This window comes from Stegostoma tigrinum, chromosome 3, assembly GCF_030684315.1.
Source record: "Stegostoma tigrinum isolate sSteTig4 chromosome 3, sSteTig4.hap1, whole genome shotgun sequence".
NCBI lineage: Eukaryota > Metazoa > Chordata > Chondrichthyes > Orectolobiformes > Stegostomatidae > Stegostoma > Stegostoma tigrinum.
This window is the reverse complement of record NC_081356.1, coordinates 42,040,497-42,057,285: the sequence shown is the minus strand read 5'-3', so window position 1 is coordinate 42,057,285 and position 16,789 is coordinate 42,040,497.

The window sequence follows — 16,789 nt, the reverse complement described above, 5'->3', positions numbered from 1 at the left end:
GAACCAAACAATCCAGCCCTTTGTCTCTACCTGAAGGTTCTTGTCATATCCCTATGATAACTGATGAGGAACTGAATGGTTTTTGCCTTCCTTATGTCTCAAAAACAAAGTGGTATGCACAACTTTCCTATTGCAAAAAACATAGTTCCTGAATCTAGAGAACTTTGGAAAATTGTGACTCACATGATTTCCTGTTGGAAACAATCCTTAAAAGTTTCTACGGTTTGGAAATGAGGAGGAAAGTTGTCCATTTATTCAACTTCAGAGTTTCTGTTTCTTTATTAACGCCACCATGTGCTTTTCCTCAAATATGCAGCATAACTCAACTCCATGTTTCTTCATCAAGCCCTAACCAACTCAAGAAGTGTTGATTCTGGCTTCAGTGACGTGAAAATACTCTCCGATTTGATCCTAAACAAAATATTAGAATTAGTCGCAGGCAGGTAATGTATGAGACTAAGTGTCTGATCTACAACAATATTAAGAATGCTCAGAAACAAATTGCACACAGTGGGATTTCTACAAGATTAAAGCAAGACCATGCAAAATACAATTGCTTAGCTTAACATGTCAAGATTGTACGCATGAGAATTCATCCAATTTTTCAGTTCAGTCAATTTCATGGCCTCCTAAGCCATAATTTGTTATATTAGCCTGAAAGAGGTTGTGTTAGAGATTATATTAAGATCCACCCAACCTATGATATCATCCTGGCTTGTGTGAGGACAAGGCAGCTCACCAAAGGATCTCATAGAGTGCAGACTTACATATATCGATCTCCACAATGTTTAATTTCTAATGTAACTTGTATCTAGTTGCTGTCGTACAAAAAAATTACATTTTAGTCTGACAAGTAGCTCTTTTTGGTAGCATACAAATTAGGAACAGCAGAAGGCCGCCACTCAGACCCTTGAGACTGCTTCACCATTCAATAAGATCACGGTTAGTTTGATTAACTCACATTCCCATCTATTTTTGATAATCTTCACTCCCTTGCTAATCATGAATATAACAACTTCTATCTTAAAAATACTCAAAGAACCTGCTTCCAATAAAGCATAGTTCCAAAGACTCACAACTCCAAGTGAGTAAACATACTTTCTCACCTATGCTTTAGCTGGACATGCCTTTATTTGGAACAGTAAGCTTTAGATCTATATTCTTCCACAAGTCAGTTTTTACGCTTCTAAATTCCAGTAGATACAAGCTTGGCCTGTCCGATGTTTCTTCATAAGACAACCTGCCAATTCCACATATTAGTTTGAGAAACCCACTATGAATGGCTTCCAATGCATTTACATCTCTCCTAAAATAAGGTGAAAAATACTGTACTGCAGACATGTTCTCACCATTGCCCTGTGTAACTGAAGCATAACCTCCCTATTTTTGTATTCAGTTCCCCAGGTAATAAATAAAAGCATTCTACTGGCTTTTTTTACTTATTTACTAATTATTAACTGTATTCTAGCCTTTCATAAGCGATGCACAAGGACAGCTAAATTGCTTTGTACCTCAGAGCTCTGTGATTTCTTCCCATTTAGTTAATGCTGTTTTATTATTCCTACTGCCAACATGGGTAATTTGATAAATTCTCACAGTATACTCCATTTACTAGATTTTTGCCCATTCACTATCTATAACCCTTTGTGGCCTCCTTACAACCTCTTCACAAGTTACATTCCTATTTATTTTGTGCCTTGAGCACATTTTTGAAACATAACTTAGATCCTTTAGCCAAGTAATTTACATAACTTTAAAAAGTTGGAGATCCGAGGACAAATCGCTGCGGCCCACCATACATTACATTTTGTCAACCAGAAAATGACCCATTTATGGCAATTGTTTTCTGTTGCTGGCTGTCTGCTAGCTGTGCCAATATGTCATCCCCTACACTGTGTGTTTTTATTTTCTGCAATAGCATTTGATATGGCACTTTATCAAATGTGTTCTGGAAAACCAACTTCACCATATTCACAGTACATGTTTCTTCATCAAAGAACTTTAATAAATTAGTTAAGCATGATTTCTCTTTGACGAAATCATCTTAACTCTGCCTGATTACCTTGAACATCTGTAAGTGCTCTACTATAACATTTTTAATAATAGCCTTTAATATTTTTAAATGCATGTTTCTGGTGGGAAGAAGTTATTAAGACCACAGGCACAAGGATTTCTTTGAAGTCATTGAAAAGAAAGGACATTGCTTATTAGGCTGTGAAGTGCATGACATCACCTATTTTTCCCATGAGAAGGTGGCAAACCTCCATGTTAACTGTAAAAACATAGGAAAATCCCACAGAAAGCAGTACTTTCATACAACATTACTATTTAACAGAATTAAATGCTTTAAAAGGGGGAAAACAACACAGCATTCTTGTGCTAGACAGTTTAAAAACATTAAGTGAAATAAAACATTGTTAGTACTTACAAAAGTAAAACTCTCTAAAGGAAAGTGAGCATGGGGCGCTGCAGAACTTAAATGCTGAAAGAAAAAGAATAAATAATGATACTGGGAAACAATAGTGTTTGAAAAAAAATACCAAAAATTGGGAGCAAATAGAACACAATTAGAAATCTTGAATATACAGAATGGCTTCAACCTTAATGTAAATATTAATTCACAAGCTGAACCAAATAAATTCAGTATTGTAGTTTGGGCGGCATGGTGGCTCAGCGGTTAGCACTGATGCTTCACAGTGCCAGGGACCCAAGTTTGATCCCACCCTCAGGAAACTGTCTGTTTAGAGTTTACACATCCTCCTCATGTCTTCAAGGGTTTCTGCCGGGTACTCCTGTTTCTTCCCACAGTGTAAAGATGTGCAAGTTAGATAGATTGGCTATGCTGGATTGCCTCTAGTGTTCAGGGATGTATAGGTTGGCCACGGGAAGTGCAGGGTGGAGGGTGTGAGATGGGGCAGGGGGTGAGATGGTTCTGGGTGGGGTGGCCTTCGGGGTTTTGGTGTGGACTTGTTGGGCTAAGTGGCCTGTTTCTTCACCATAAGGATTCTATTCATTTAGTAAGACTTACTGATGGCAGTGTTATAATTAATCAAAAGAGCAAAGAAGCTCAAATACTTTTCAAGAAGTATTACAAGCTTTTGATGACTACTTTAAATTAAGAGCAAATGAAAGAGCAGTATTTAAGAGAAGATTTTAGCATGCAGGGAATTATAACTACATTTCTCAATGCTGTATTCAAACTTGTCAAAAACTGTGAAATTGAACTTTGAAATCAGATTTCAGAAGTGACAGAATTTTATTGTTGGAATTATTGATGTGCCTTTGTCAGATTTTTTATAGTCCAAAGAAGATGTGACTTTGGGGAAAGCCATTCAGTTTGAAATGGAAGTGGTGACCAGGAAGAATCACAGAGGAATCTTAAGGAGAAAGACAGCATTATCACAGGAGAGCAGCAGAAAGAATTAAGATATTATTATTCTAAAGCATTTATATTCTAAACACGTGACAAGCTAACGTGAAGAATAGGCCAAACAGCAATTCCAGTCAGTGATTAAGAGTCGGTGTCAGTGCGCAGAATAAAAATGCCGCACAAGTACTGCTATTACCCAACTCCAAAAAAACAAAGGTTACATCAATAAAACTAAAGGTCACTTACAGGTAGGTGGGCATAGAAACATTGAATCACAGAATTTTACTGTACAGAAGGAGGCCATTTGACACATTGTGTATGAACCTGCTCCCAAAATAGCAACCCAGCTAGGCCCATTCTCCAACCCTGTCTCCGTAGTCCTCTAAATTCACCACTTTCAAATAAATATACAGCTCTGTTTTGAAACCGTCTATGGAAAACACCTCCACTATTCTGCCAGATAGTACATACAAAATCCTAACAACTCTCTGAGTGAAGAATTTTTCCTCATCTCAGTCCTAGCTGACAGTCTTGAAAATGTGACCCCTATGTACTGAAATTCAAATTAATGGAAACATTAATTTACTTCTTTACTCCATATCAAAATTGTTTGTAATTTTGAAAACCACAGTAAGGTCACCTCTCCTCTGCTCCAAGAAGAATAAATCCAATTTCTCTAATCTTTCTTTGTATCTAAAATCCCCCATTCCTGGTACCACCCTTTGAACTGTCTCCGGGGCTTTAATGTCCTTCTTTAAATAAAGTGCCCGGAACTGAATGTAATGCTCCAAATGTGATCTGACCAACATTTTGTAGAGGCACAGCATCAGTTCCTTGCTTTTATGTGCTATGCCTCGATTTTACAATGCAATTAATATACAAGTCTTCTTAACAACTGGTTCAACTTGCCTGACCACCTTCAGAGAATCAAGCCTGTGAACCCTGAGGTCCCACTATTCCTGTATACCCCTGGAAGTTACATCATTGAGCCTATATTGCCTGTCACTGTTTCACCTACCAAAATACGTCAATGCATTGAAATTCACCTGCCTGGTGTCTGCCCATTTGGTCAAATTGTCAATGCCCCTCTGAAGTCGCTCAGCATCATCCTTATAATTCACTATTCTCCCCAGTTTAGTGTTATTTGCAAATTCAGAGATACATCCTCAGCATCTATTTCAAAATCATTTATATAAATCATAAAAAGCAAGGGTCCCAACACAAATCACTAGGGAGCACCACTTTCAATTCACCTCCAGTCAGAGAAATGCCCATCTATGCCTGCCCTAGGACACAGTTTCAGAGCATCTACAAGTGAAATGGTTACTCATTCAAAGAGTTTTATGAACTAGAGTCATAGTTACAGAGTCATACAGAATGGAAACCAACCCTTCAGTCCAACCAGTCCATGCCAAACATGTTACCAAACTAAAATAATCTCACCTTGCTGCATTTAATCCATATCCCTTCAAATATTTTTGTTCATATATTTATCTAAATGTATTTTAAATGCCGCAACTGTACCCACATCCATCATTTCCTCTGGAGATTTATTCCACATATGAACCACTCTGTGTAAACAAATTGCCTCTCTTGTGTTTTTTAAAGTCTTTATCCTGTTACTTTAAACTATGTCCCCTAGTCTTGAAATCCCCCACCTGAGGGAAAAGACAACTGCTATTCACCTCAACTGTATCCCTCATGATTTTACAAACTTCTTTAAGGTTGGTCACCCCTCAATTTGCTACACTGTAGTGAAAAAAGCCCCAACCTATCCAACCTCTCTTTATAACTCAAGCATTCCATTCCCAGCAACAGCTTGATAAATTTCTTCTGAACATTCTGCAACTTAAAAATATCCTTCCCATAACAGGCAGACCTGAACTGGACCCAGTACTCTGGAAAAAGCCTCAACAATGCCCTATACAAACTCACCATAATGTCCTAAATTCGATATTCAAAGGTCTGAGCAATGAAGGCAAACGTGCTAAGTGCTATCTATATCTGATGCAAACTTCAAAGAAATAGGTAGCTGAACCCCTCTGTTCTACAACTTGACACAAGGCCCTATTTTTAATTGTATAAGTCTTGCCTTTGTTTGTTTTACCAAATTACAATACCAAGCCTTTATACAAATTAAATTCTATCAGCCACTCTTTGGCCCATTGATCCAATTGATTAAGGCCTCTTTGTAATCTTAAATAACCTTCTTCTCTGTCCACTATTCTATCATTCTTGGTGTCATCCACAAATGTACTAACCATGCCTTCTACATTCTCATCTAAAGCATTTATATAAATGGCCAACAAAAATGGACACAGCACCAATCCCAACGGAACATCGCTGGTCACAATTTTGTATCCAGTTGTCAAGCTGACCCTGAATCCCGTGTGAAGCATCCCATGAGTAGAATCACATGTATAGAACAGATGCCCATTGTATTTCAATGGAAAATTGGTGTTCCAACCAACTCAATTCTGAATAACCATATTTATGTCCATGGATCTCTCATTAATTTTAAGCTTGACAAGGGGGCGAGAGTCATTGTTTTATCAGATCGAATATTAAGGATGTAGAAACAGTTGTTAAAACCTACAGGAGTAAACTAACTTGTCTAGGTGACGTATCTCTCATGAACATGTGATTTATTATCAAAACTTCCCATTTACCACTGCACACATCTTGATCATCTTAGGAAGGCGTAGAAAGTATTTAACTAGTTCCAGGAGATAGCTGACAAGTAAGCAAACCAAGTCTATTAAAAGAGAAGCCAGCCAGAGAACAATTAGTCTTAGAACAAAGCGCTGTGTCCAATAGTCCAGGGGCAATTGGTAGAAGATTTCATAGGGCTTACTAGACTTATGGCAGCGGTCAAAAAGAAGAAAGAATTTCTTAAGATGTTGATGTAAGAGAATTGTTTCACATTGTCAAGGGAACAGAAATCTGAAACTATGGAAGGCTGGCAGAAACATTTTCCATTCCTATTCTCACTGAAAAACCTGCATATATCAACTGGGTTTGTGAGCAGACCAAATAATAATAGTGAATGCGAGTATAACTCATTCAAACCCATTGAAGATTCTGTAAAGAAATTATTTAGACAACAAAATCATCTGTTGTAGCAGATTTCAATTTATTATCAATTAATGAGATGCCACAAATTCAAGACCAATTTATCAATACCAGGGACAGGGATAATACAAAGTAGATAGCAATCCTTCAGTTCCATGGCTGAGAATGAAAAAATGTCTGGTGTTATTGATTAATCTTTACCAGAGGGTGAATAAAGGCATACAACATAATCAAAAAGTTGAAGTAAAAGAGTTTACTTGATCAAACAGCAGATTGAGAATATGATTGAGAAGTAAGATTTGTTTACACAAAATGGAAAACAGGCTGCTTCCACAGACCAAGATTCAAATGGAAGAAGTTACTTGCCTTAGAAATCCAGGATAATACACAGTAGGAAAAATATGTTTTCACTGAGTAGCCATCAGCGAAGGAAATTCATAAGGTTAAAATGATGTTGCTATGGGGTAAACACTTGATCCAGAAGGGAAGCATTCCAAGATGAAAACATTCAGCAAATTAAGAGTATGCTGGATAATATACACATCAACCACTTGGATTAGAAGGAGTAATGTCCTCTACAAAAGACATCCTGGAGATAAATGTTCCTCTAACCAGGAGACAGTCTACAGAACTCACAAGTCAACATCAGAATAAAGGTCAACAGTCCTCAAGCCATAGGCTTACTAATCTTCCAAGTCTAAAGAGAATGGTGCTGGAAGAATTGTGAAAGCTCTAGTGTTCCTAATTTTGTGAAGTCACAGACCTGTGAGGGGAGATGGAGTAGTGGCAATCATATGTATTAACTACCTGTGTAGACAAAAAAATCTTGTGGATGTAAAAAAGGAAGGGAGATTCTGTACACTTAGTGGTTGTGAAAGGGTCAGTATTAACAAATGTTTTAAAATGTCCTCAATCTGATGATACTGTACTGGTTTGTATGGATATCAAGGAATATCTTAGGATTTCTCAGAGTGAAACCTTATAGCCACAGATCTCACAGCCTTAATATCAATGTCAAACTTGCTACGTAAGTTGTACGTAATTGTTATCATGAATTATTATATCTTGCTAAGACAACAGCTTCATCATGCTCAATAGACGATGATTATCTGCCACTTTTAACCAAATAAGTCCTTAGAATCAGTGAACAAAAGAAGTGGCACTCATAAATGCTACATAGTTCAACTTTGTAACTGCTTCAGAATTCCAACATCACCTGATAATCAGAGAGGCAATGCCTCACTGGAAGTACTGCCATGTACAGGTCTAGGAAACCTTAAAAAAGATTAATTAGTAAGTCTCAAATGGTATATAGGTAATGACTCAGTAGATGCTTTTTGCTGTACAGGCTCCGATATACTAAACACTTCTATTAAAAGCATTGGTTTTCTCACCTTTCCTTAATTCATGTCAGTTGTAAGCATCGTGCTACCAACCTAGTTGAAATTTGAAAACTTAGTGAAAAAAAAGTAATCAAAACTGGGCATTCCCAGATTGCTTACAAAATCATGAAACAAATTCTCAGAACCATCAAAAAGGGAACAAATATCCTTAACAGAAATATTTCAAAATATCAGAAAAGTTAGCTCTGAAGAAGAGTCAAAGTGTTTAATCTAGATGCTGCCAGACATGTTGAGTTTTTCCAGCAATTTCTGTGTTTGCTTCTGTTCTTCATTTATTAGAAAAGTCAGTTCCACTATTGCTACTATTTGGAGTGCTACACTATTATCCTATTTGGAGCACCAAACACAAATTTCTGTTTCAGAAGTGACCCAATCTCAAGACTTAGATTTGACTTTGAAGGGCTGCGTTGGTTAGGTTGCTAGTGTGTGGTTCTGAACAACCCCAACCACATGGGTTAAATTCGCATCTGCCTGTGGTAGGTGTGGAGCCTACCTCCCCACCCTGCCCCAGAGTTTGCAAGGCAACGGCAAAGCACCACTGCCAAGAAAACAACTCAAGAAAAAACATCAGCAGATAAGAGGGACTTCCCTAACAAAGAACTGTGAATGCTGAAGATCTGAAACAATACAGAAATTGCTGGAGAAATGCAAGTCTGGCAGCATCTGAGAAGAGAAAGTTGAATTAACATTTTGAGACTGGTGACCCTTCTTTAGAACTGATAGTAGCTAGGAAAAGGTGGTATATATGGAACATAGAAGATAGAACATAGAACAATTCAGCTCAGTAAAGGCCCTTTGGCCCACGATGTTGTGCCAAACTTTTACCGTAAACCTAACATCTATTTAACCTCCACCCCTACCTTATACTATCATCCATATGCCTATCTAGTAGTCACTTAAATGCCTCTAATGAGGCACATATGTGCTAATGACATGGAATGGAGAGGTGGTGAGGGAAAGGAGTGAGTAGACAGGTGAAGAGGAAGAGAAAGAAAGTTAAGCAAGCAAAGGAATAGCTGACAGTAAGCCAGGGAAGGAAAAATGCTGATAATGGGGGCCATGAGTAGTCGAAAATGAATTTGTTGAAAGTAGCACAAATCATGACAAGGCCTGGGGTGTGGGTGTGGGTAAAGGGTACGGAAGAAAGTGCACAGGCCTTAAAATTATTAAACTTGATCTTGAGTCCTGACCGATGCAGGGTCTCCAAGTGGAAAATGAGATGCTGTTCTTCCAGCTTGCACTGAGCTTGCTGGATACTGCAGCAATCCCAAGTCAGAGATGTTGACCAGAGAGCACGGTGGCGTGTTGAAGTAGTAGGTAGCTGGAGGCCTGGGGTCATTTTTATAGAAAGAGTGCAAATGTTCCACAAAGCAGCACCCAGTCTACCTTTCGTTTCGCCAGTGTATTGAATACGGCAGACCTCCATTTTGGTACAGTACAAGTGCTATTTCTTATGACTATAATAATTAAGAATTGCAACATGTAAGAAATAGCAAAATTCTGATTTTGCCTAAAAAATTGCTGGTGAAAGGTAAAGTTACCATAGTTCTATCAGACCTAGAGCTGCTCTCTCATTAGAAAGAGCCAACTGGTTCTGGTTTAATTTGAGTCTCATCATGCCTGAGGCAAGGAGAGATGTTGAGAAAGAGTGTCCTTCATGGTAACTGTAGCCAGTGCGAAACTGAACCCTAGTTACTCTTCATCGGACACCACACAACACAACATTGTCACAAGTTAAGAGATAACAAGGTGTAAAACAGGATGAACACAGCAGGTCAAGCAGCATCAGAGGAGCAGGAAAGCTGACGTTTCGGGTCTGGACCCTTCTTCAGAAAAGTTACTTGTACAAAAATTGCTGGTGCAAAAGAAAAAGGTAATGAGCCTATCTAATTGAGAAAATACAGCAACTGTTACACATCTCTTGGAACTAGATTCACTGTGCTATTCATCTCACATCCTTCTGAAGAAAACAAATGCTATAGAAACTGAATTAAACAGACACATTTAATTGTGACTGTGACTGCTGTTTCAGCTGTGCATTGAAAAATACTGTCATTAACATTTCTATGCACTTAGATTAGCAAAACCAGAGAGACTTGATCCACTTTGAACCTTTGATCTGATTAGACAACATCCATCAAGAGGTTAATAAGATGATACAGCCAGAACCTCCGCAGTCATTTCAGAGACAGATGAATCTTTATTGTGAACCATGTCCATCTCAGTTTATATCTGGGTGAGCAATCTCATTAAGGATGCTCATTAACAGCATGCGGCTGGAACAATTGCAGATGATCATTCCCAGAGTTCTATGAAGAGGCTGTCACTCTGACAGGGAAAGAACTCAGCAGTTCCTGTGATTTGCTGGCTGTGTCTGTCATAAATGACTTACAGTTATTCAAAGTGAATGATCCATATCTTATTGAACCGTCCTTTTTATGGATAACAGTTGAAGGTTATTGAGATTCAGATTGAAAGTGTCACACACACTATAGTGAATTGAAGATAGGTGGTCATTAGTTCCATATGAGCTCCATTAACATGGTAAGAAAATGAAGATCTATTGTGCTGCTGTAAATGAATAGCCACTGGTATCAGCATGGGATTCCAGTCTTTTTATAACATTCACATTCAGAGGCCAAACGGCTCCAAGAAGTGGAAAAAAGTCATTATCTGCCTCATATGTGCTGCGTATATCTTCCCTTCCTGTAAATTTAGATAATAGATGGATTGGTCCAAATATAATACCAGCTGGAAAACTGAAGAACTGGAATGGAGCCATAAAACTGACAATATCAAGAATGTTCAGGACTGGAATACCTCTGTATCACAATATTCACAAACCACAAAATTGAATGTGTGAGTTCTTTGATGTCAGTGACTGTCATAATGCAAGATCTTAGGGAGGAATTTTAACCCCAAAGCTATTGAATACAGGTTTGTGTGAGGTTAAAATTTAAAGCATTTCAAACTCAACCTCTTCTAATTTTAATGGAGGCAAGATAGAGACAGAAGTAAGGCAAGAGGTGGGAGAGATTTTAAGAAAGTTACATTCGTGAATTTTAGACAAAATGCTGAATGTCAGTTTTGGCAAGTTTCATTAAAGGTTTCCCTCCGTGAGCCCTACCGAGATTTCTCATGCTATTCTCTGAAACTCACCTTATTACCAATGCACCATGTCTCTGTGGCTCTTCACTTGACAGAGCCACCCTCTCACCAAAGGTAGACGGATTCACCACTGCTGAGGTCTCTTGGGATTCCTAGAACCATTGTCACTTTTAAAACCTAGCTGTGTATGCTGTCAAGCGCTGTCAACCAGGAGATTCTCCTCACCATTAAATTCTCTTGGGATTCCCAGAACCATTGTCACTTTTAAAACATAGCTGTGTATGCAGTCAAGTGCTGTCAACCAGGAGATTCTCCTCACCATTAAGGTAATGAGAGGGGAACCGAAAACAAATGTTTCTCAGGGCACATATGCGGCACGACTAGTCCTGAGTTACAAATACAATTGCACATTTGTAAACCAATACAATTTAAGAACAAAGCTACATAGAATACCAATCCATAGCCTCCTTCCATCTTAGAATCCTGTTTAAGGGAGTGCTGCTCTTCTCCCAATGCCCAGTGCTGATTTGATTTAATTTGATTTTTTTTATTGCCACATGTACTGAGATACAGTGAAAATTATTGCTTTCTGTGCCAACCTTACAATTCATACCTTACATAAGTACATCAAGGTAATAGAACAGAACATAGAATATAGTGTTTCAGCTACAGAGTAGGTGCAGAGAAAGATCAATTCTAATACATGAGAAATCCATTCATAAGTCCGATAACAGTAAGGAAGAAACTATTCTTGAATCTGTTGGTGCATGTTTTTGAACTTTTGTATCTTCTGCCCAATGGAAGAGGGTGGAAGAAAGTATAACTGGATGGGATGGGGTCCTTGATTATGTTGGCTGCTTTTCTGAGGCACCAGGTAGTGTAGATGGAACCAATGGAAAGAAGAATGGCTTTTTCGATGGTCTGGTCTGCATTCACAACTCTCTATAGTTACGGTGAAATTATAGTGTAGCCTACAACTTAGCCATGCTAACTATTGTGCTGCACTGACCCCTGTTAATCAAGGTGGTTGTGATTGTCAATCCCCTATTCCAGCAATAAGTTATGTCCTCCTGCTGAGTTGCACCCTTTTCACAACTGTAATCCACTCCGCATCCCAGCATGCTGTCCCATAATTGACTTCCCCAAACTTCCCTACCACAACTGCCCTTTTAACCCTCCCTTGACTTTCATTGAGCTAATCCCCAGAACTGACCATAGCCCGCTCATCCTGACCAACTTGGATGGGCAACCCTAAATAATGACTGACCAGACCCCAGACTTGTTACCTTTAATTTCAGAGTAAGTGGTAACACATTTAAAAGACAGAGATGAGGACAAATGTCTTTATTCAGAGGGCAACGAATCTGTGAAATAAGTTGCCAAAGAGGGCTGTTGAGGCGAGATCATTCAAGGCTAAGATAGACAGATTTTTAATGAGTAAGGAAATCAAGGTTGTGGGAAAGAGCAGGAAAGCAGATTTTCAGATCAGTCATGATCCCATTGAATGACAAAGCAGCCTCAATGGTCTGATTAGCCTACTCCTACACATTGTGGTATTAGGGCCACTGGGGCTGCAGGACAGCTTGTGGCCCACTCTTTGAACAGCTGAAGAACAGTTGCCCTGACCTTGACTGCCCCAAGCAGATGATTGAATGTATGCAACCCTTGCAGCGACAGCAGACACTGCTCTTGACTTACTGTGCTTGGACTTCGTAGGCTGTCTCTCTGACCCCAGCTGAGGACTATTCCACACAGACTTTGAGATACAGCTATTTGATTAAAGCACATGTAATGTTTGCCCTATATGCTGATAATACATGCTGCAAGCGCAGCATTGACTTGGCGCACAGCCTTATAACAACATCCTCACCCTTCGACTGATCAATGCTGATAGCATGACAAAACATGACAAGCTGACTGGTCTGGTGTCTCAAGCAGCTGTAACGTGAACTTTTAAGAAATGTCTGAGGGGGACAAGCTGCTAAAATGCAATGCAACGCAAAGAGGTTGTGAGGATTGAAGCAGGTGTAAAGTGAGTGAGCCCGAAAACAGCAATTCGGGAGCCCTGAGATGCAGTCTTGTCCAGTCTGTAAGCTGAGTGCATGTCCCTGTGCACAAAGCAACCGAGCAAAACAATGAAAGGTGCCACTGTGTTCCAAAACCAAAGTTGTAGGATTGAGCAAAAATCCCCTTATACCACAATACTGGACCAAGACCCTAGACTTTTCTAACATCTAAAATACTGGACAAAAGCCCGAGCTCAGGCTACTGCAAATACACACAGACCTAGAATAATTTTGGTCTGGGATCATTGTTCAGCCCAAAAATCCAATACACATGTCATTCTAAGAGAACAACCAACCAGACTGAAACTAAATTTGACACCTCGGGCTAGTCAACCCAGGCAATATGGAATCTATACAGTTCCAGGCATTCAACTTCGATCAATATTAGAACATAGAACATAGAACATAGAACAGTACAGCACAGAACAGGCCCTTCAGCCCACAATGTTGTGCCGACCATTGATCCTCATGGATGCACCCTCAAATTTCTGTGACCATATGCATGTCCAGCAGTCTCTTAAATGACCCCAATGACCTTGCTTCCACAACTGCTGCTGGCAACGCATTCCATGCTCTCACAACTCTCTGCGTAAAGAACCTGCCTCTGACATCCCCTCTATACTTTCCACCAACCAGCTTAAAACTATGACCCCTCGTGCTAGCCATTTCTGCCCTGGGAAATAGTCTCTGGCTATCGACTCTATCTATGCCTCTCATTATCTTGTATACCTCAATTAGGTCCCCTCTCCTCCTCCTTTTCTCCAATGAAAAGAGACCGAGCTCAGTCAACCTCTCTTCATAAGATAAGCCCTCCAGTCCAGGCAGCATCCTGGTAAACCTCCTCTGAACCCTCTCCAAAGCATCCACATCTTTCCTATAATAGGGCGCCCAGAACTGGACGCAGTATTCCAAGTGCGGTCTAACCAAAGTTTTATAGAGCTGCAACAAGATCTCACGACTCTTAAACTCAATCCCCCTGTTAATGAAAGCCAAAACACCATATGCTTTCTTAACAACCCTGTCCACTTGGGTGGCCATTTTAAGGGATCTATGTATCTGCACACCAAGATCCCTCTGTTCCTCCACGCTGCCAAGAATCCTATCCTTAATCCTGTACTCAGCTTTCAAATTCGACCTTCCAAAATGCATCACCTCGCATTTATCCAGGTTGAACTCCATCTGCCACCTCTCAGCCCATCTCTGCATCCTGTCAATGTCCCGCTGCAGCCTACAACAGCCCTCTACACTGTCAACGACACCTCCGACCTTTGTGTCGTCTGCAAACTTGCTGACCCATCCTTCAATTCCCTCGTCCAAGTCATTAATAAAAATTACAAACAGTAGAGGCCCAAGGACAGAGCCCTGTGGAACCCCACTCACCACTGACTTCCAGGCAGAATATTTTCCTTCTACTACCACACGCTGTCTTCTGTTGACCAGCCAATATTCTTCAGAGAGATATCAGGCATTCAACCTCAATCAAAATACATTTACATACAGATAACAAGTTTTAGAACTGGATGAACACTGCAGGCCAAGCAGCATCAGAGGAGCAGGAAAGCTGAATTTTGGGTCTGGACCCTTCTTCAGAAATGGGGGTGGGGAAGGGGATTCTGAAATAGAGAGAGGGGGGAGGTGGATGGAAGATGGATAAAGGAGCAGACAGGTGGAGAGGAGACAGACAGGTCAAGAAGGCAGGGCTGGAGCCAATAAAGCTGAGTGTACATGAGGAGTTAGGATGGGGGTTGATCAGTCAAGGAAAGATGGACAGATCAAGGATGTGGGGATGAGGCTGGTAGGTAGGAGGTGAGGGTGTGGTTTGATGGGGAGCGGATAGATAGGAGAAAAGGTGAGGGGGGGGCGGGGATGAGCTGGGCTGGTTTTGGGATGAGGTCAGGGGTGGGGAGATTTTGAAGCTTGTGAAGCCCACATTGAGACCATTGGGCAGCAGAGTTCCCAAGTAAAATATGAGGTGCTGTTCTTGCAACCTTCGGGAGGCATCGTTGTGGCACTGGAAAAGGCCCAGGATGGACAAGTCGTTCAAGGAGTTGGGGGTGGTGGTGTTGAAGTGGTTCGCGACTGGGAGGTGCAGTGGTTTAGTGCAATCCGAGCGTAGGTGTCCCACAAAGCAGTCTCCAAGCCTCCGCTTGGTTTCCCTGATGTAGAGGAGGCCACATCAGGAACAGCAGATACAGTATACCACATTAGCAGATGTTGCAGGTGAGCTCCTTGCAACCGCAGGAAGTGCTACACCTGCCCCTACACCTCCCGCTATCCCAGGCCCCAAGAAAACCTGCCACATAAAACAGATGTTCACCTGCATATCTGCTAATGTAATATTTTATATCTACTGTTCCTGATGTGGCCTCCTCAACATCAGGATAACCAAGCGGAGGCTTGGAGACCGCTGTGTGGAACACCTACACTTGGTTCGGGCACAAACAACTGCACCTTCCATTCCTTGGACAACATGTCCATCCTGTGCCTTTTCCACTGCCACAACGATGCCACCCGAAACAGGAACAACACCTCATTCCCGCATCCTTGACCTGTCCATCTTTTCTCCCACCTATCCACTCCTCTCACCTCATTGACCAACTCCCACCCCCTACCTCCCACTTACCAGCCTCATCACTGCCTCCTTGACCTGTCTGTCTTCCCCTGACTGACCAATCCCCATCCTCACTCCCCACCCACACTCACCTTTAGTGGCTCCATCCCCACCTTTTTGACCTGTCTGTCTCCTCTCCACCTATCTGCTCCTACATCCACCTTTCATCTGCCTCCCCCCTCTCTATTTAGTTCAGAATTCCCTTCCCCTCCTCTATTTCTGAAGAAGGGCCCATTCCCCATACATCAGCTTTCTTGCTCCTCTAATGCTGCTTGGCCTGCTGTGTTCATCCAGCTCTACACCTTGTTACCTCAGACTCTAGCATCGGCAGTTCCTACTCTCTCTGAATCGCATTTACACATACTTGCTAACTACTGGGAAGCCAACTGACTTCAAAGGTAATACAAAGGCACATGCAGATTTGGCATAAAGATAAGAGGTTCCCAATTAGTGTAATTGCAGGCCCCAGTCTCATCTAAAAGATTGATCTCCCTGAGATCTATCAGCACAGCTACCTCCAGAAGAGGAATCCTGACAGCAATTCCAAAACCTACCAACACAATCTGCTTCTTACAAGGGGAACCAGCGACAACTGGCCACGACCAGCAGACCTGACACCCTCCAAAACCCACTGACCCGGCCGATACTGGAATGCCTAAGACACATCTTGAAGTGAAAACTGGCCTGAGAAACCACCACAAAATAACAAAAACCAAGTACTTAATCCAAACCACGTCCTACTGCATCAGTGGACTTAACCTAGACTGAAGGCTTACACAGTCCAAATGGCCAGCTGCATATCAAGATTGTGAGTTTTCCCATTGGTGAGCTTAACTCCTGAGACCCCAGTGTTTCCAACCTTGCTAGCAGGGAGGGGAAGGTGGGTAATGACGGTGCAGGGACTCCAAGGATAAGAAGCCTGATGAAAGTTCCTCTGACTAAAACTGCTGTCCAGCTCCGATTAGCATTTAACATGTGTTTAATTTAATAGTGTATTTAATTACTGCCTTCTGCCTCATTGATTGTGTCAATTTCTCTGTTTTATTACATTTGCATTACATTTTATTACAATTCTTACATTTAATAAACATAGAGATTCTTTTGTCCTGAAACATCTGTCAACTGCCTTCTTCATTTCACATTCCTAAAAAAGTCTAGG